Here is a 20486-nt window from a genome sequence, read left to right as displayed (position 1 = left end):
GGTGTTTTATTTGACCACAGATTTAATATGATCCTTGTCTTGCATGTCTGCAAGCGAGAAATGCCTTTTACACTCTTAAGAACGTAACGTGCTGACAGTACTCTGCTGTGGTTGGAGAACATCGGGGCTCTTTGTACCCAGCTCTGAGCAGCTGGAGTACATCCAAAGGAGAGGTACACCCTGAAGAAAATTTTAGAAAGGATCTCAAATGATGCCTGGCTAGAACTATACCAAGTGATTCTGAAGGAAAAAAGAGACAGCGAGGGCATGTTAGCTGTTGTCCAATATGCAGTCACTTGTGGAGGTGTATAGAAGGGATTCTGAGAGTTGACAGGCCATAAGATGGCTCTAATGGTACCCTTCCCATCATTCTAAGATTCCACAGCTTTTGGAGGATCTGAAGCGTTCCGTCTCTCATGGGAGCCAGGAAGACCCTGAGGATTGTTTTCAGCCTGTGTAATTGAGGTGTGGAGGAAGAGTGTCCATTCGCCTCCGTCCCAGGGACCTCTCTAACTCAACCTTCTAGGCAAGAGGAAGCCACGGAGGTTTGGTGTCCTCAGGGAGAACTGTGACTCCCGATAACCAGTGTCTCCTGAGGACAGGCTCCTACACCTAAATGCTCCAGGAATTCCCCATAGCCCACAGGATGAAGTCTGAATGCCTTCCCATGGTAGCAGGCCTGTGGCTTCACTCCCAACTCCTCTCTCCTAACCATCTCTCCTCACTGAGCCTTGTTTGTTCCAGGGATGTGGAAATTTCTTGCGTAATGTGACGTCTTGCCCTTTGGGGCCCTTGCGGTTTCTTTTTCTCAAACACTAATTTCTGTTATTGAATAAATTATTTCTTCTCCCCTTTTCAGGATCAGTTTAAATGTTAGCATCTGTAGTTTTCTTGGCTTCCTAACATTAGTTACTTTATAGCATACTAGAGGACCAGTGCATGACATTCATGCACTGGGGGAAGGAAGGAGGGTCCTTCAGCCTGGCCTGCGCCCTCTCACAGTCCAGGACCCCTTGGGGAATGTCCACCTGCTGGCTTAGGCCTGATTTCCCCAAGGATTGGGCCTAAGCCAGCAGTCAGATATCCCTTGCACAGTCCAAGGCTCTTGAAGTTCGGGACCCCTGGTCCTTACTGCCTGCCTGCAGTGGAGGCAGGAGATACTCCTGCCACCGCCGCTGTGCTCGCCAGCCTTGAACCCAACTTCTGGATGAGCAGCGCTCCCCCTGTGGGAGCGCACTGATCACCAGGAGGAAGCTCCTGCATTGAGTGTCTGCCCCCTGGTGGTCAGTGCGCATCATAGTGACTGGTTGTTCCACTGTTCAGTCGATTTGCATATTAGCCTTTTATTATGTAGGATATTTTTAGTTACCACTAAAAGTAATTTGGGCTATCTTCCATATACTACTATATATTTTAAAAATACATTATATACATATTACAATATATATAAATATTATTGATTTCAGAGAGAGAGGGAGAAGGAGACATAGAAACATCAATGATGAGAGAGAATCATTGATCCGCTGCCTCCTGCATTTTTAGTACAAATGGGGATTGAGCCTGCAACCCAGGCATATGCCCTGACTGGGAATTGAACTCTGACCTCGTGGGTCATAGGTTGACACTCAACCACGGAGCTATGCCGGTTGGGCATTTAGGTATCTTTTTTTAAAAACCTTTGCAGAGTTGTCAAATTGTTGTATTTTCATGAAGTGCCTTATCTTAATCAGGACTAAGAAAGGGTAAAATGAGGCTAAGAAACAAATTGAGAATCACCATCTTTTTAGATTATTGTAGTAAAGAGGTGATAAGTGTTTATAGGAAAGTATTTAGGGTGAAGGAAATTATAGTAAGAAATATTTCAAGTAAAATTGAAAGTACACTTTGAGCAACTAAAGAGCAGATTGTGCTCTGATATGATGCAGAGCTCATAGTTTGCAAAAGCTGATTTATAAGATGTGACTGAACCACACTCACGCTTGCAGGGCTTGCTTTACAAAAGGCGTCAGCCCGGCCAGTGTTGCTGTGGTTGGGCATTGACCTGTGAACCAGGAGGTCACAGTTCGGTTTCCAGTCAGGGCACATGCCCGGGCTGTGGCTTGATCCCCAATAGGGGCATGCAGGAGGCAGCCGACCAATGATTCTCTCGCATCATTGATGTTTCTATCTCTCTCTCCCCTTCTCCCTTACTCTCTGAAATTAACCTGTTAACCGAACGGGACATATAAATACGTCCTTGAAATATATGTTGCTCCCTGAAACGGGCGGGATGTATATTTCCGAACAAACAAAGGTATTAGTCATCCATACACGTCTCGACATGAATTTAAGACATGGAGGGAATCAGTATAATTTCGCTATTGAGAGTGGTGGACATGTTCTGGGTGAGCAGTGATGGGTACGTACTTACACTTACCTACCTATTTTTGTATTATATATTATTTACTTATATTTTTTATATCTCCAACCTTTATATAATAGAAAAACATATAAAATTGATCCAGTCATCAATAATTTGTTAGAAAAGTTTAAAAGTTTTTATGTATGTGAACGAGAAATATGCGTAGATGAATCTCTTTTATTATGGAAAGGGAATTTATCTTGGAAACAATATATATCTACAAAAAGAGCTAGATTTGGAATGAAGTTGTTTATTTTGAGTGAAAGCCAATGTGGATACGTACAAAATATAATTTTATACACAGGCAAGGACACAAATTATGGTTCGAACTACCCACAAGAAAAACAATTAACAAGAATTGTTTTGTAGTTAACACATGACTTACTGAATAAAGGGTATAGGATTTACTTAGATAATTTCTAAACGTCAATTCATTTGGCTGAACTCTTGTGTCAAAACAATACAGACCTTGTTGGAACAATGAGGATAAACAAAGTTGGAATCTCCAGTGAAATAAAAACAAAAAAATTACAGAAAAATGAACATATAGTAAGAATCAAAGACAAACTTATGGTTTTAAAATGGAAGGATAAAAAAGACGTATTGATTCTCAGTTCTATTCATAATGATGAAAAGACAATGATTGAAAAGAGAGGAAGAAGGCAAGAAAAACCGAATGTTGTCCTGGATTATAACAAGAATATGGGCGGCATAGATTTGGGAGATGGAGTTATGGTGGCCTACACGGCTGCCCATAATAGGGTAAAAAAATTTTTTCTACGATTAATTGATATGTGCTGCTTCAATGCATATATTATATACAAAAAAGATAAAGGTCATTTGGATCGATTACACTTTTTGATAGAGTGTGTAGAGAAATTGGTAGATAACAACATAGTGAAAACCCACCCAAAGACATCAACAAGCAGCTCTACATCTAAACCATCACGCTTAGTTGAAAGGCATTTTCCAGAACAAATGAAAAGCGATATAGGAAAAACTAAATCCAGGAAATGCCGAGTTTGCTACAAAAAAGGTGTTAGGAAAGAATCTACATACTGGTGTCCAGATTGTATCAACAATTGTTTTAAAATATATCACACGGAAGTTGAGTTTTGAATTTTTGCATCTATATTTCAATTTTTTAAACTCAGTATTTTTATTTTATTTGTGTGCTTTTGTTTATTGTTCTGTAATTGTTAACTTTTTTATATTTTTTATTGTGTATAGAAATAAAAAAAAATATTTTTTGTAATCTTTATAATTGTTTGTAAAATTTATAATTTTTTAATTCAATGTTTCCATTTTTTTGTTGGTATTCTTTTCTATTTGTTGTAATTTTGTATTTTCCTTTGTGCTTTATATATAAACAAACGAAAAAATATATATTTCATTTATTTTAATTAAGTATAAATTAAAAAAATAATATAAAATTACGTCCACTGGGCGTGACGTATTGACACGTCCTAGTGAAAGAGTATGTGCCTGTTGTACTTTGAGTAATTAAAAAGGGAACTCCCCAGTTAACAGGTTAAGAAAGAAAATATTTTTTTAAAATGGCTTCATAATCCATCAATATCAATTGTCTGGTGGCCCAGGGCTAATCAGACCTTGGAAAATCTGATGTGCTTAAATAGACATTTCTAAACATTGATGTCTACTAGAAAATGAATTATCATGCAATGACAACTATATTTCCCAGTGAATGAACATCTCATAGTGTAGAGATGAGTCCTGTTCCCAGCTGTTAGATTACTAGAGCAGTATTATGATCTTCAGAAAGCTACAAGGTATGTGTATGGATCAAGGCTGGCAAGGGCGGATGAAGGCGTTGAAGCTGATCAGATATTCCTACAGGTGGAGCTTAAGACTTGTTACCCAAGTTTGGTTCTTTGTTCCCAGCCAACTTATTGCCCTAGATTTCTTCAGGGAGTTGTTCTTCTAGGCACTAATCTTTTTCTCAGAGCTTCTGGCTGATTCTAATCAAAATAGGGCGTGCCTTCCCTCCTGTCCCAAACAGCTTCAGTTTCTCTGTTACCAAATTACGCAGCATTCATTTTCAAATGTTGACTTATTAACTGGAACCCTCTGTAAGGGACTATTATTTTGTAGGTAGAGATTTTTATTATTGATCTCTTTTTTCATTGATCTACTCTCTAGACTTGCTGATTGATACCCAGATATTTATTTATAAGAAATAACCGTTTTACTTGAGAAGCTTTCTCTGGTGTGACTGTCTCTCTCTGTCCAAATTTGTCCTCCTTATCTCCATCTCTCCAGCTATGTTTGTCCTTTTTAAAATGTTCACTTAAGATTAGCAGTGAGTACAGTTACTTCATCCAGAAGCAAACTAAGTGCATGTTTGAGTTTAGTGATTTGGATCCATGTTTCAGTTGAATGATGTGAATTCACATTGATCTTCCTGAAGCCTATAGTTGAGCAATATGCTCAAAACACCTTCTAAAGTTAAGGTAAATTCCTCAGGAACTCATTAAGAGAAAAGGTATTAGCATGCTATTGACTTCACATGATGGTTAAGCAATAATTAGAAAGAGAGGTAAGATAATTTGTGATTTATTTTGCTACTAAGAGGAAACTATTAGAACTTGTCAGAAATATTTTTACCTTTTTAATTATGGATAAGAAGTTTGGGGGTTTAGTCATGTTTGGGCTGCTATCTATGATATAATACTGTTGAATTGTTAAAGAGAAAACGGATAAGGGGCTAGTTATAACCAAACATGCAATTATCTTGGTCTCTTGAGATGAAACCTGGAGTAAGCCCTTAGGAAATTTTTCTTAAAAAGAATCCTTGCTGACACATAGTTTTATTAAGTCAATAAAATAAACTTCATATATTATTAGAGAAGTAGCTTTGACATAATAACAAAGAAAAACATGCTTAATTTTGGCAAGTGTGAAATGCTCCTCTAGCACAGAGCATGTGCTGGTTGGCTAGTTTTGTGTTTTGTTGCACTGTCAAGAGTCCAGCCTTTCTTTGAATTCTGTGGGGCTCATGCTATGGTTGTTAATTCCTCTAACGATAGGATGAGCTGGGCTTTTGGATGGATAGTTAAGAATGACTCAAATGTTGTCCTGCTGTGGACTATACTAGAATTTCTTCTACCGGGATTCTGTCAGCACCAGGCTTGTTTCCCTTGGCCCAGGACATGGAGAGATTTATATTTATTAAGTACTAATTATGTACCAGGTACTTGCTAGGTATTCTAAATGTGTTATTTCAGTTAAGCCTTTTTACAGCTTCAAGATTAAGGAATTAGTTTATGCATTTCAGTCAGAGAGCAGTAACTTGTCCAGGGACTCACTAAAGGCAAGTCTGAACCTTGGCTTCCCATCCAGGTCTGATGATAGAGCCATGCTTTTTCCATTCGGTTATGATACTCTGGGTCTGAAGAAGGAAACACAGTGGTTGGAACAACATTTCTTGCTCCCTCTTTTCTAAGGTGTCAGGATCTCTTTCTGTATACTTGGGCCAGATGAACATCCTTATTAAAACTACTTACTCATTCATCCATCAGCCACCTAGCCATCCATCCATTCATCATGTATCTAACAAACTTTTATTGACTAATTATTGAGAGCCAGGTGTTGTTTGAGAACCTGGAGCTGTGCTGGCCTCCAAGCCCTCTCAGCTTTCATAAAGCTTATTCCCAACCATCCAAAGACTCACTCATTAGAGTGAGGATAGAGGGGCTGGATTTCTTAATCCAGAACCAGACTTATAGGAGGCCCTCAACAAGTGTTAGCTTCTTTTGCCCACCCATTTTTACCTAGTATTTATGCTCCTGGCCAATGATTGTCCCGTTTGTTCGTTTATGGTTGTTCTTTGAATCGCTGACTTGCGTTTCTGTGTTCTTCGCAGTTTAAGATTAGTCAGTTCATCTTTGGAAGCACCATGTCCCACAAAGAGACTTGGTTGGAGTGGTCAGTTACCCTGATTTTGAGTAATAACAGGCAGCCTGGGATACAAACTTTCAGTTATAAGATGATCTGAGGATCTAATGTACAATGTGGTGATTATAGTTGATGACACTGTATTGCATAATTAAAGTTTTCTACGGGTGTATGACTTAAATCCCCCCAAAGGTAAATATGTGAGATGATGGATATGGTAATTAACTTAATGGGGGGAATTCTTTCACAATGTGTATTTACAGGGTATGGCAAAAGTAGACTTTCACAGTTGTTTGTATGGAAAATAAAATAATTGTGAATGTAATAATTAATAAATTATAATTCAAGAATAAATTAAACTTCACATACCCACAACTGTAAACCTCCTTTTGCCCCACCCTGTATATCAAATCATCAATTTGTACACTTTAAATATTCTACAGTTTTAGTTGTCAAGTATTCCTCAGAAAATCTGCGGTTGTTGAGGGTGGGTGGGTGGAATAAGGAAGGTGGTATAAAAATGGTATAATTTTTTTATGAAAATATTACCATTTTAGCTCTTGAATTAGGCATTAACTATTAATACATAATGTACATAAACTTTTGTATTGTTTTGAGTAGTATTGTTAATACTTTACCATATATTATACTACATGTATCATTTTAAAAAGTTTACTATATTTTAAAGTGATGTAAATGAGTTAATGCTAAAACTTATTAAGTAGAACATGTAACATGTTCTATTATGACATAAACTAGAGGTCCAGTGCACAAAATCCATGCACCAGTAGGGGAGGTCCTCTTAGTCCAGCCTACACCTTCTCCAATCCAGGACCCGCTCCAATCGGGAAACTTCCAGGGATTGGGCTTAAACTGGCAGTCGGACAGCCCTCTCACAGTCCTGGACTGCGGCTCCTAATGACTCACTTGCCTGCCAGCCTGATTGCTCCCAACTACCCCTTCCATGCCGGCCTGGTCACCCCTAACTGCCCTCCTTCCCCCCCAGCCTGGTTGCCCCATACAGCCTGCTTGTTCAATCATTTGGTCGTCCCTCACTAACCCCCCTGCCAACCTGGTCATAGGCAGCCACCTTGTGAAGGTAGGAGGGTCAATTTACACATTATCTCTTTAATATATAGGATTCATTGATCAAATGCTATTCATTTTGGAGAAACTTGAGTTCATCCCATTTTTGGAAGTTTCTTTTACAGAATATCTTGTATCTTTTGATAAATCTCAATTATTTACAGATAGATCTTTCATGTGAAGTGATACTTTTCTAAATGTGCATTTAGAGTTGAGTCTCTTTCTAGAATAGGTTTCTGTGTGGCTAACGGATGATTTCAGAATATTGAAGATAGTCATAATCTTGAAAATCAGTTAAATGTAACCTTGATAAAAATGTTAATTTTGAGAATAGTGAGCAGTTCCTCATTTGGATACCATCAGCCCCATATGCTCCAGTTTGTCACCATAGAGATTGTGATTTGTTTGAGTTCTGTTTTTCTAATTACCACAATCACCACATTAGATTATTTTCCAAATGGTGTCAGTTTTATCTCCAAGTCTCTCTTAATTCATTCCTTTCTCTGTTCCCATTCTTCTGGTTCAGCCCCATTTTCTGGCCTACAAAATAGCAGCAACCTTGTTACCAGCACTTTATTCAGTGCCTTTCCTCCTTCAGGCTCTCTTCCATGTCACTGTTGAATTCTTTCAGGGGAAATAGAGTGTGTGCGTGCGTGCGCGCACGCAGGCCCACACATATTTGGTTCTGATTGTGACAATACCTAGTACATCTTTAGTGGCTCCTTGTTGCCTGTAGTATAATCTCCTTAGCATGTTGTTTAAACTGTGGAATGGTTCCAGCCTTTCAGCACCAATCCCTCACCTTCTCCTTGCCCTTCCAGGTGGTTCCAGTCAGTGTGCTACTTTCTTTGCAGTGGGATTGTTAGGATGCTGTGCTGGCATTGGGTATTCACACTTTCTTGTTGTTCAGGTAGCCTTATAAATGTAACACTCACCATTTCTGACAGGAGATTTGCTGTTGGGTGGTGGACATACTGTGCAATATACAGATAATGTAACATAGAAACCCTGGAACCTATATGTTCATGTTGACCAATGTCACTCCAATAAACGTAATTTATAAAAGCCACAATTTCATTTTGTTTGAATATCTTATGCTAGTACATGCTGAAGCAATTCTGTCATCTAAGGTAGCAGTGTTTTCATTTTGCTTTACAAGGTGTGAAAAATTCTCACATAGAATATTTTTTCTTTTTTTTTATATATATATATATATATATTTATTTATTTTGTACAGAGAGGAAGGGAGAGAGACAGAGAGTTAGAAACATCGATGAGAGAGAATCATCGATTAGCTGCCTCTTGCACCCCCCCCCCCCACTGGGGACACGCCCGCAACCACCTTACATGCCCTTGACCGGAATCGAACCCGGGACCCTTCAGTCCCCAAGCCGACGCTCCATCCATTGAGCCAAACTGGTCTCGGCAGAATATTTTTTTCTTGAAAGGCATATGGCCTAAATGGAATAAAATACCTAAAATTTAATTGCAGTTCTTTATACTAATGTGTTGAAAGCTATTTTCCAATTTAGGCAGTATTTGAAAGTTCTGAACTATTTTTTGTATATAAAGTTAACTTCAAGTTCATCATTAGAATTATAGTATTTTATTTTACAATAAGAAATACTTATTTGGAACATGTGAGGAGATGGATGTTAACTAAACTTACTGTGGTAATTATTTCCCAATATATACATATCAAATCATTATGTTGTATATTTTGAACTAATGCTATGCTATATAGCTAATGATCTATAATGATGAAAGTATAATATGCATATTGATCGAATGACCGAACAGAACGACCACATCCGGAAGGTTGTCCAGACGACCGTGCTATGACACGAAGTAGCGCCAGGCCAGTCAAGGCGAGTGCTATGTGATTGGTCGGGGAGGCCCTGCCATCACTTCATGATTGCCCCTCAGAGGGAGGCCTACGCCACTGGCCAGCAGGGTGATCGATCGATTGGAGGAAAGGAGGGCTGCAGCCAAGTGATCGCAGCCCACGCCTGTCACCTGCAGAGGGAGACAACCAGTGGCAGGGGTCCAGGGGGCAGCACCGCACAGATGGGAAGCAGTGGCAGTGACGGGGGTGGGGCCAGCTACTGGCAGCCAGAGGAAGGAAAGCCCTGGATCACTGGCCAGGCCTAGGGAGCCTACCTGAGGGGTCCTGGATTGTGAGAAGGTGCAGGCAGGCTGAAAGACACCCCCTTCTCCTATGCATGAATTTCATGCACTGGGCCTCTAGTATCAATAAAATTGTAGGAAACCCCCCTCCACACACACACTTCCTCACTCACTCTGCTAGCCTACCTCTCCTTGTATAATGAAGATGACCACAAAGCTTCACAAGGCTTTCGCATCACCATAGGTTTTAAAAAATGCTCATTTATACATCAGCTGCCTAATCACATTATAAGTCCTAGTTTCACCCGAATACTTCCCTTTGATAGTGATGACCTACACTACAATAGTAAGTCCCATTGTTAGGCCATGTGCTGACAACTGACGCTGTTAGAATGGAGTTTTAGTGGTCATCTTTGTAATTGTGTGGTGATTGATCCCACACAAGTCCAGGGATGCCAGAAATGATACTGAGGTAGGCATCTGGCTGCCTGGCTTTACAAAGGGCAAGGCCAAAGCTATTCGACAGACATTGAATGGAGAGGAAAACCAATTCATCTCCTGTGGCTCTCAGGGAAAATTTCCATGCAGCCTTTAGAGTTCAAGTGCTCCTTTGTATATTTGATATTTAAATGGTTTCCATGGTGTGTACACTGTTTACTCAAACACTGTGTGCACAGCAGCCTTTTCTGTCTATGTTCTGTTTCCTCCCCTGAAATGCTTTTCCTCTGTTCTCTTCCTTGCTCTTTGGAAACTTATTCGTGGTTCTTCCTTGATTCCACTGAGTATGTCTTCTAACCTTTGTGTTCTTTGCCATCCCTGAAATTGAACCTACCAACACTCTGGTTTGTATTATTGCTATTTTTCATATCTTTCCCCATGTATAAGATAGTAAACTTTTGAAGGGAGAGTCTATATGCCTTTATGATCTTCAGAATTCTGCAGCTTTGTGCTCAGAGACTTTATATCCTGTTGATGTTTAAGAAGGGTTTGGATCAAAGCAAATACTTGTTTTTGAACACAGCAAATAATTGTATTTCCATTAAGATCTTACTTGTTAGGGTATAGGTGGATCTCAGTTTTAATTGAGGCTGGGACAAGTATAACACTTATTTCTGAGAATAAGGAAATTATTTTTGTCAGCTGAAATTTTTTTGTCGTTTAGGTATAACCACTTTGTGATGCTCATAATATGTTCCTTGATGTGTATTCAGGTCCTGCTTCAGCTATGAACTGCATTTCTAGTTTGTTTCCTTATTAATTAACCTGTTAACCGAGCGGGACCTATAAATACGTCAAACGTTAAACAATATCGGGAATGGGTAGGACGTATGAATGCGTCCTTGAAATATTGCACCCCGAGAGGGACGGTATATATTTTTTGTAATCTTTTTTTTTTTTTTTTTAACATTTTATTGATTTTTTACAGAGAGGAAGGAAAGGGGAGGGATAGAGAGTTAGAAATATCGATGAGATGAGAGAGAAACATCAATCAGCTGCCTCTGGGGATGTGCCAGCAACCAAGGTACATGCCCTTGACCAGAATCGAACCCGGAACCTTTAGGTCCGAAGGCCGACGCTCTATCCACTGAGCCAAACCGGTTTCGGCTATTTTTTGTAATCTTTATCATTGTTTGTAAAATTTATAATTTTTTAATTCAACATGTCCATTTTTTTTTGTCTGTATTTTCTATTTTTTTGGTAATTCTGTATTTTCTTTTGTGCTTTATATATATAAATAAATGAAAATATATATATATATTTCATTTATTTTCATTAAGTATAAATAAATAAAAAATAATATGAAATTACGTCCTTTGGGCGTGACGTACTGACACGTCCTAGTGAAAGAGTACGCATGTGCTCATTGCAGGTTGCGTCATTAAAAAGGGAACTCCCCGGTTAACAGGTTATCTGGGTGTTTCTTAAATTCTAGTGAAGGGAAGAGGGAGGCAGTTGATTATCTAGTTGCATTATCCCCCTCATCTGTTTCCTGTGTGTGATGGCAGTTTCCACCTCGTGCCTGTGCCCGTGGAGTCAGGAGCACCATACACATGGGGCTTCGGGTTCTTCCAGTGAGAATAACTCACTTTCTAAAGATCTGTTTACTGTTTTAGGCAACAAGCTTGCCATGAATATATCCTCTTGTCACTTTAATCCCCAAGTGATTTTTCTGGTGTGAAGAGTAGGTGGCACCCTTTGTAAATTGTCACAAGAGCCTGTGCCTTCCTGTGGGCGATTAGGACTATCTGTTCTAGAAGAGTGCCATTTCGAGAGGTAAACCTTTTAAAAAGTCAGTCTGAGTACTCTGTAAAAATGATCACGGGGAGAAAGGAGACTAATGAGGAATCTGGGGCAGCTGTCTAGTTGAGAGAGAACTGTGACTTGGACTAAGGTGGTGACAGCGGAGAGATGGAGAGGATTCAAAGTCTTCAGGAAGTAAAATTTACATCTTGACAGAATGAAAAAGGGGTGAGAAAGAAAGGAATGGGGATGAATCCTAAATTTTTGGCTCAAGTTAAGGAGTAGATGAGGTGTCTTTAACGGAGTTGAAGAAGCCTCAAGATGAAGATAAGAAGCCTGTAAAATGAATGACCGCTTTTGTCATCACCATACAGACTTCTCTTAGCCACTTTATTTGCTTGCCACTCTCTGTCTATGTAGAATTTTTATGCATCAAATTGCAGGACAAAGAAGAAGTGGTTTCTACAGCTTGGGGCCTCAGAACCATTGGGTATGCACTTTCCTGGGAAGGACATTTTTCTTGTGTCTTCATGAGTTGTCAAATACATTAAAGTTAAAAAATACAAGTCTTGCAGTCCCTTGTTAAGTGGGTTGTCTTAATAACAAGAAAATTACATTAGCCTGGGAAGATTTATTTTTCAAATAGCTGTATTGATCTTTACCCAAAATTCATTATCTGGGAGTTTACAATGAAAATCTAATACGTTTCAGAGTTTTCTTTCTTTTTTTTTGTGGATGTTAACAAATACATTTGTTTTTCTTATTTCTTTTTTAGATTTTAAATTTCTTTTAAAACTGGGCTATTTTCCCTTAACTTTTAAGGGTAATTACTGCTTGTCTTGTGATCATGTAAGCTTAATAGGTAGGATTAGAGAAACAAGTGCCTATTAAGTTATCCAGTGTGTTTTATTTTTTCAGAATTCCTCAGGATAACTTCTTTTGTCTTTTTAATGCCAGATGCTGGTTTCAACAGCACCTGATAGAATACATTGAGAGGAGCTCTTCCTGTTGAAAATTCATAGCTTGACTCTAATCATATGAAAGTATCAGATAAACTCTAATTAAGGAACATTCTACAAATCTGACCTGGAATCTTCAAAATGGTCAAGATTTGAAAGTTAAGGAAGTCTAAGAATTCTTTATTGAAATAGACCAATAAGCTATGAATGCTAAGTGCCACGTGAGATCCTGGGTTGGATCCTTTTATAAAAAATGGACATCAGCCGGCACCAGTTTGGCTCAATGGATAGAGCGTCGGCTTGCGGACTGAAAGGTCCCGGGTTCGATTCCGGTCAAGGGCATGTACCTTGGTTGCGGGCACATCCCCAGTAGGGGGTGTGCAAGAGGCAGCTGGTCGATGACTCTCTCTCATCGATGTTTCTAACTCTCTATCTCTCTCTCTTCCTCTCTGTGAAAAATCAATAAAATATATTTTAAAAAAATGGACATCATTGGGATAACTGAAGAAAGGCAAATCTGGTCTGTGGATTAGATGATGGTACTGTATCACAGTTAATTTCTGAAATTTGATGGTCATAATTGTAGCTTTGTAGGAGAGTATCCTTGTGTATAGAAGTTACTCAGTAAACTCTGTAGGGGTGATAGACCATTATATTGGCTACTTACTCTCAACTGATTCAGGGAAATCAAGTTGTATGTCCTAGTCTTGCAACTCCTTTTTAAAAATATATTTTTATTGATTTCAGAGAGGAAGGGAGAGGGAGGGATAGAAACATTAATGGTGAGAGAGAATCACCTATCTGCTGCTTCCTGCACATCTCCCACTGGGCATCGAGCCCACAGTCTGGGCATATGTCCTGACCTGGAATGGAACCCTGACCTCCTGGTTCATCTGTTGATGCTCAGCCACACCGGCAATGTCTTTTTTTTGTAGTTAGATCTGAGATTATTAAATAAGACACCTCCTGGACCCCCTATTCTGTTAGTTGATTAGTACTTTAAATTCTTTTGCTTATCAATCAAACCATTTTAAGGGGTTTGCTTGTCTGAGTTGTCTTGACTTTTAACTGCCCTGTCATTGTGGCTTCCTGTTGTATATTGTCTTTTGCTATTTTCCTTCTAGATATTCCCCATCACCTTATTAATACATTATTTTCCTTGCCCATTCTCTATTTCCCATTACCTGTGTTTGGCTTTTGCAGCAAATTACTTCTTTCAGTGGGAAAGTCTGGTTTACAGAAAGATGGCATTTTACTGAGATGCAGTTCTGTGATAATGCTGCATTTGACCTTACTTTGTTATGCTATTCTTTTCTCCTCTATTCACTGGTGGTGAGCTGTTTAAGCTTTCTTTTTTCACCACACTGCTTCTATCCCCGAACTGAGCATGTTTCAATAGGTTTTTAGTAAAAGGTGTTGAGCTGGTTGATTGCTGTCTTAGAATGCAGAGTTTTCACAAATTATCAGCAGGGTAAGGGGAATTTGGTAGAGTGGCAAATGTGGTGCTGTACTAATTCATATCTAGTCAGCTCATGTCTGTGTTTGTGAATGGTTAGCCCCACAGTTTTAGAATTAAGCATATTGGGACCAAACTGGTCCTATTCTAAAAGTGTGTGTGAATTGGAAAGGGAGGAGGGTAGCTGTGGGGAGTAGATGAACTGTCACAGCAGCCTTCTCTTTCTGAGAATAGCACTTGTCAGTTGTCTGGTTGGTAGAATCTCTCTTTCCCCCTCAGTATAGAAAATCATGGATTACAGGCCTTGAATTGCTCATTCCCACCCCCTACCTTCTTTTCTTTGGTAGAACTAAAGTCCATCAGAGGACTGGTTTTCCTTAAATAGGCTGGAGGACAAACTTCTCCGTAGCAGTTACACCAATTCCCATATTTCTCAGAAGGCTCAAGGAATAAAGCTTTTAAAAACCGAGAGCAGCAGTTACATTGCACTTAGTATACACCCACACATACAGGCTTTTCTTCAGCATTTTATTTTTCTCTCTTGCTGCTTTTACAGTGTAGGTGGCCTTCTCCAGATTGCTTTTGACAGGAAATTGAGCAACCTTTCTTTTTTGGAACAGAATATATTTTACTGCTGGGGGGGGGGGGGGGGAATGAAGTGTTTATGTTTTGAAATTTTATGATGAGTTTTTATTTAAAGATCAATGTAAATGTAGAAAAATGGTGGAAGGGGTTAAATTTCATAACGTGCACTAATATTTCTCAACCTTCTTAGTAATTTTTGGGCGTGTGTGTGTGTGTGTGTGTGTGTGTGTGTGTATGTGTGTAGAAAGAAAGCAGGGTCTAAAGGCCCTATCCTTTCTTTGCTTGTTTGGTTCTCTTAGTCATTGATGGACATTAAAAAGTCGTCTTGGACCAGGTCATTATTTTCCTGGCTTTTGCATGAGGCTGCCTTTGCCAATTGTCTCCTTTCTGTAGTGGAGGTGTGATGGCTCTACACTGCTTTAACAGGCATCTGAATTTAGGTGTATGTTAGCCTTTCCTTTGGAACATAGCATGTCATTCAGTAGAGCTTCCTAATGATTTAGTTAGTACAAAAGGCCCGAGGGCCAGGAGGGAGCTCCAGATTGGAGCCCTGTTTCTGCCCCAGATTCTTTCTAGACTGCTATAATACCCACCACCCATTCAGGTATTCTTTGCCTGGGGCTGGGGCTTGAGTTTGATTTGGATGGTTTCTTTATAGCATTTGAGATTCAGAGCAAGAAATTCTATGTAATAAAGAGGTAATATGAAAATTGACCCTCCCACCCTCACACAAGATGGCTGCTCCCTATGTGGTCAAAGATGGCCACCACAAATTGGCTGGCAGGGGAGAGTAATAGGGGGTGACCAGGCTGGCAGGGGAGGGCAGTTGAGGGCAACCCGGCCTGCAGAGGAGTGCAGTTAGGTGTAACTGGGCTGGCATGGAGGGAAGGCAGTTGGAGGCGACCATGCTGGCAGGGGAAGGCAGTTGGGGGTATCTGTAAGGGAGACCAAGGTCTTATTCTTCTTACTCTTAACTTCTGTTTCATACATTTGGGAACAGGGTTTGGAAGTTACTGTAATTTGAAATACTGTTTCACCTCAGCAATTCTTTAAAATTAAATTATTATATGTGTACATATCTTCCCATTGCCCCCCCTCCCCCTCACACACACTCCCATACATGCCCCCACCCCCCAGAGTTTTGTGTCAATTGGTTATACTTATATGCATCCATATAAGTCCTTCGGTTGATCTCTTATACACCTCAGCAAAAATTTAAAAACTGGTTTCTTGAAAGCTCTGATGGACATGCATAGTCTGGTTTATTTTAATAGTTTTAGAATAGTACATGTATTTTAAATTATTAATATTGGCCACGTTTGTGCATTCTTTGAACTAATAATAAGCTTAGCAGTCACAGGAGATGCTTATGACTATAGCTTATAAACCTATCTGAAGTGACCAGTGTGAGAACTGTAGGATTTATCAGTAATCATGATGGCTGGCTGCTTTGGAACAGAGTTTCTCAACCTTATGATTATTGACATTTTGGGCTGGATAATTGTTTGTAGTGGGGGGCTGTGCTGTGCATTGTGGGGTGGTTGGCAGCATTCCTGGCTTCTACCCTTTAAATGCCAGTAGCATATCTCCTCCTTTTGTTGTGATTACCACAAATGTCCTGGCATTTCAAAATGTCCCCTGGGTTGCCCTCTATTGAGAACCACTGGTCTGGAATTGTGGTTGCCATACGCAGATGATGGACTAACTACATCAAAGTCACCTAATTGGGCGAGGTTCTTACTCCTACAGGTTCTTGGGTTTCTTCCCATTTGTGTAGATACTGAATAGCCAGGTTTAAGAATTTGTTGTTTAAGTGGGAGTGGTTATTAGTTGACTTAAATTTGAATGTGTTGAACTGTACATAGAGAGTTTACAAATAAAAGAGGGTTTTAGAGATAAAGTACATTTTGCAATTATGATTTTATTTGTAGTAGTGATTTTCCTCCTTTTATTCCTATGAGGTACTATTGTTTGTTTTTCAAACGTTGAGAAGAACCTTGTTATACTAAACTTTATAATTATTTTAATCTAGGTTTTGAGAGAATACCTCAAGTTGGACTCAAAGGCCAGAACTTGGAAGTGGAAAAGGGTGAGTTGGTGGATTATTCACTAAGTCCTGTTGGAGGAAGGGAATGTCACTCAAGTGTTAATTTGTAGAATGTCAGCTGCTTATAGCAAAATTTGATTTGGTAAATGTGGATCCTATTTTTTCCCATTGGTTTTTCCTCCTTTAATTGTTTTATTTCTGAAAGGCAGAAATGAACAGAGAGAAGAGAGGAAACGCCTGTCTCCATCTTCATAGATAAAACCAGAGGCACAGTGCATGAAATTCATGCACTCAGGGTAGGGGGGAAGGGAGTGGGTCCCTTAGCCCAGATTGCGAGAGGGAAGGACATGGGAGATTGGCTAACTGGGGAGGGGATGTGGGAGGACTCCAGGGTGTGTCCCCATTGGCTGGACCCCAGCAGCAAGCTAACCTACTGGTTGGAGCATCTGCCCCCTGGTGGTCAGTGTACAGCATAGTGAGCAATTGAGCGGGCTTAGCATATCATGGCCAATGGGACGATCGGACACTTAGCATATTAGGCTTTTATTATATAGGATGGTTCAGATATTTTTCTGGCTACTTAAATTAATAATGTGAAGGTTTTTTGTTCATATTTATGTTTCTGCTGCATAGTAAATGCATTTAAAAAAACCTGTGTTTCTTAAATTGTGATTGGAATTTATACCTCACCTCATGTTCTACATATGAATCCTGTTAACCCTGATACATTAGTTTGGAATACCAAGCTTATCCTGAAAAATTGAGAGATGGTTGGATGATCTACTGTTTGACTGACATTTACCTTTGATCTTATAGTCATTGCACTTGGGTACTGCTAGGTAGAAACCCAGTACTGTCCTAGGCCTATTCTAATGTTTTAGTGGACATTCCTCAGATATTTTTTTTTATCAGTTTAAAAGGGTATTCTCATTGAGAAGAATAATAGCTTACTTTGATTGAAAGAGATTTTTTTTTGTAGGCTGAAAATGCTATAATATGCTCAACTCGTAAATTCAGATAAAACAAGTGGTTTGAGTTGTGTAGGTTTCTTTGATTTTCTTTCTTTGTACTTAACCTTCACATCAGCCAGATGCTGAAACAAAGGAATTGGGTTTTTTCTTTTCTGCTTTGTCAGGAGCAGAAGCCAGTTGCCTGAGGAGTCAGCTCCTCTGGAGCCCTGCATCCTGCCAGGGTGGTCAAGGTTATCTGAGCACCGCACCCCCTACCACCTTTGCTCAGAGCTTAGGGCTTCTTTCCTGAAGTTCGCTGGGTGAATGGAGCACTGCTTTCAAAGTGGCTTGCTATTTCTGACCTTCTTGAATTTCAGTAAGAGAAATTGGGGAATGATTAATTCTGAAGATGTTTTTTAAACTACACGAGGACACTTTGCTTCTGACAATTACTTGACGAGTCCCAGCGACATTCTTTTTTAATAGAGGTGGAATCTGAGAAAGAATTTTAGGTCTCTGTAATTTTTATCCATGAAGAGTCCATGTTTTTTATTAGCAACACAAATGAAAATGTGTCTTTGGGAATGTAGCATCTTTTTAACCATCAAGAATTCCTTAGTGGTGAGCAGCAGCCTGCCAGATATGCTCCATGAAGGTAGCTGTAGCTCAGGTACTTCATGAGAGAAGAAAAATCGGAATATTATGGAGTGCCCAATGGTTTCCACCTCAGTCATATAAGTTGTTTTCAAGATTTTTTTCCCCCCTCCTGAGAATTGTGTAGAAATGTGCACCTTCAGTGCTAACTCTGTATGGCTTATGATACTTTAAACACTTTTGAATAAATAACTCCTGGTTGATATACTTGAGTGTGACAGTTTTTAGTACAGGTGTTAAGTTTTAGCTTTATTACAAAGCCAAGGTTGTTTAAGCTGCTACACCTTTTCTTTTGAATTAGTTGCTTAGCTTAATAACTTGAGACTTAACTCGTTTTTTGTTTAATGGCAGTAATATCTGACGAGGCTGGTACTGCAGGTTGGGTAGGAGATTTTTCTCTTAGGCATTCATACTTTCTCAGGTCTACTCAGACAACAGATGAGGGAGGCCATTGAACAGTTTTCTAGACCTTCTGCTGGCCTGACTCTTTCTTGGCCTGCTAATTGGTCGTGCTCTCCACATAAGGGATACCTAAACAATTCCCTTCCTCTGAAAGAAAACAAAAACCCAAAACAACTCTGACACCAAAACCCAACCCACAAAACCTTGTGTTTTATAGGTAGCTCTATATGTGTATCTTATTAAGTCTGTCATTCTTATATATATTTTACTTATTTTTAGTAGTATTGTTCTAGAATTATAAAAGTGAATTAAGAAAGCACAAGCCGAAACCGGTTTGGCTCAGCAGTAGAGCGTCGGTCTGTGGACTGAGAGGTCCCAGGTTCGATTCCGGTCAAGGGCATGTACTTTGGTTGTGGGCACATCCCCTGTGGGGGGTGTGCAGGAGGCAGCTGGTCGATATTTCTCTCTCATCGACGTTTCTAGCTCTCTATCTCCCTTCCTCTCTGTAAAAAATCAATAAAATATATTTAAAAAAAAAAAAGAAAAGAAAAGAAAGCACACTTTTTTTCTTCCCTTTAAAAAAATTTAAAAATTGCTATATTCTTTGTAAATACCCAGCAAGAAACATAGGATGATGTTATCTCAAGTATTGATTATGTTCTCTAACTAAGTTAAGCATTTTCCCAGGTACTACATTTTTATTTTGGAGTTTCCCCTTATATAGATAATTATGTACTCATAGGTAGGTGAGATATTATTTAAAATTTTCAGTTATTTTAGTTTAGTTATTGCAACCAAGGCTTCAGATTTTAATTGAGGAAGTTAAACTCTCAACTTCTTCCTTTAAAAAACAACAACAATAAATAATCATAATGCCTTCCATTGGCTAACCAGGCAATAGAATGATGATAGAAGATTCAGAGGTCAGTTAAAAATGCACACGAGAGGGTAAGGTCACCTATACCCTCTCATGTCCATTGACGTGGTGCACCCTATCTCTCTTCTCCTCATTATTCTAACTATGTCTTTGTTACAGCATAAAAGAAATGCTGTGTCAGTGACAAAAGACAGTGAATTAAATAATAATAGTACTTTGAATATATTAACTCTAGGAAGAATATTACTCAAATGTTTACCTTGAGTAGACTTGTGAGATTCTTTGTGTCAACCTAAATTGAAGTTTCATGGTGTCACTGAGGGGATAAAATGGAGATAACTTTTTAAGATAAACACTACATGAAATTGTATGAACTAAATGCTAAGTATAATGAAAATATTAAATATTTAGAGTAGCAAAGGGATGATTGCAGAGTTTTCCTTTTATCTTTGTTCATGATTAATTTGAATTGAGTTTGGCAGGCCTTGAGGTCATCTCAGAATTATTTTATGATGCTTATTTATTATGCAAAGCCTTCTTTGTTCTTGAAAAAAGAAAATTGTTGAAATTTTTTGGCCTAGCAAACATTTTTACCAGTCTGCAGAATTGAGATATGACCCTTCACATTTACCAATACCATCATACCCTCTTCTTTTCCATAAGGACAGTTTATTCTCACTGAATTCTTATCTTGACATTCTTCAGAAATTCAGAGTGCATCAGACCACATCAAATAGAGAGATGCCTCTTTTAAGCTCATTCTAGTGGCAAACAGCACGCATGATT

The 20486-nt window shown here is 39.1% G+C and overlaps 1 protein-coding gene across 25 annotated transcripts in view; it reads left to right on the top strand.

Moving 5' to 3' along the window:
• The window catches only part of SIPA1L1 (signal induced proliferation associated 1 like 1), a 385638-nt gene that overhangs the window by 129071 nt on the left and 236081 nt on the right, over positions 1-20486 (top strand). For all 25 annotated transcript variants that reach the window (XM_045579110.1, XM_045579114.1, XM_045579079.1 and 22 more), the window contains one exon: positions 16803-16859. The gene's annotated coding sequence lies outside the window, so the exon portion shown is untranslated. The remainder of the gene's footprint in view (positions 1-16802; positions 16860-20486) is intronic.

The sequence above is a fragment of the Pipistrellus kuhlii genome, unplaced genomic scaffold (genome assembly GCF_014108245.1).
Source record: "Pipistrellus kuhlii isolate mPipKuh1 unplaced genomic scaffold, mPipKuh1.p scaffold_m20_p_1, whole genome shotgun sequence".
NCBI classification, from domain to species: Eukaryota; Metazoa; Chordata; class Mammalia; order Chiroptera; family Vespertilionidae; genus Pipistrellus; species Pipistrellus kuhlii.
Note: the sequence above shows the minus strand (reverse complement) of the source record. Positions and strands in the feature narration are given on the sequence as shown.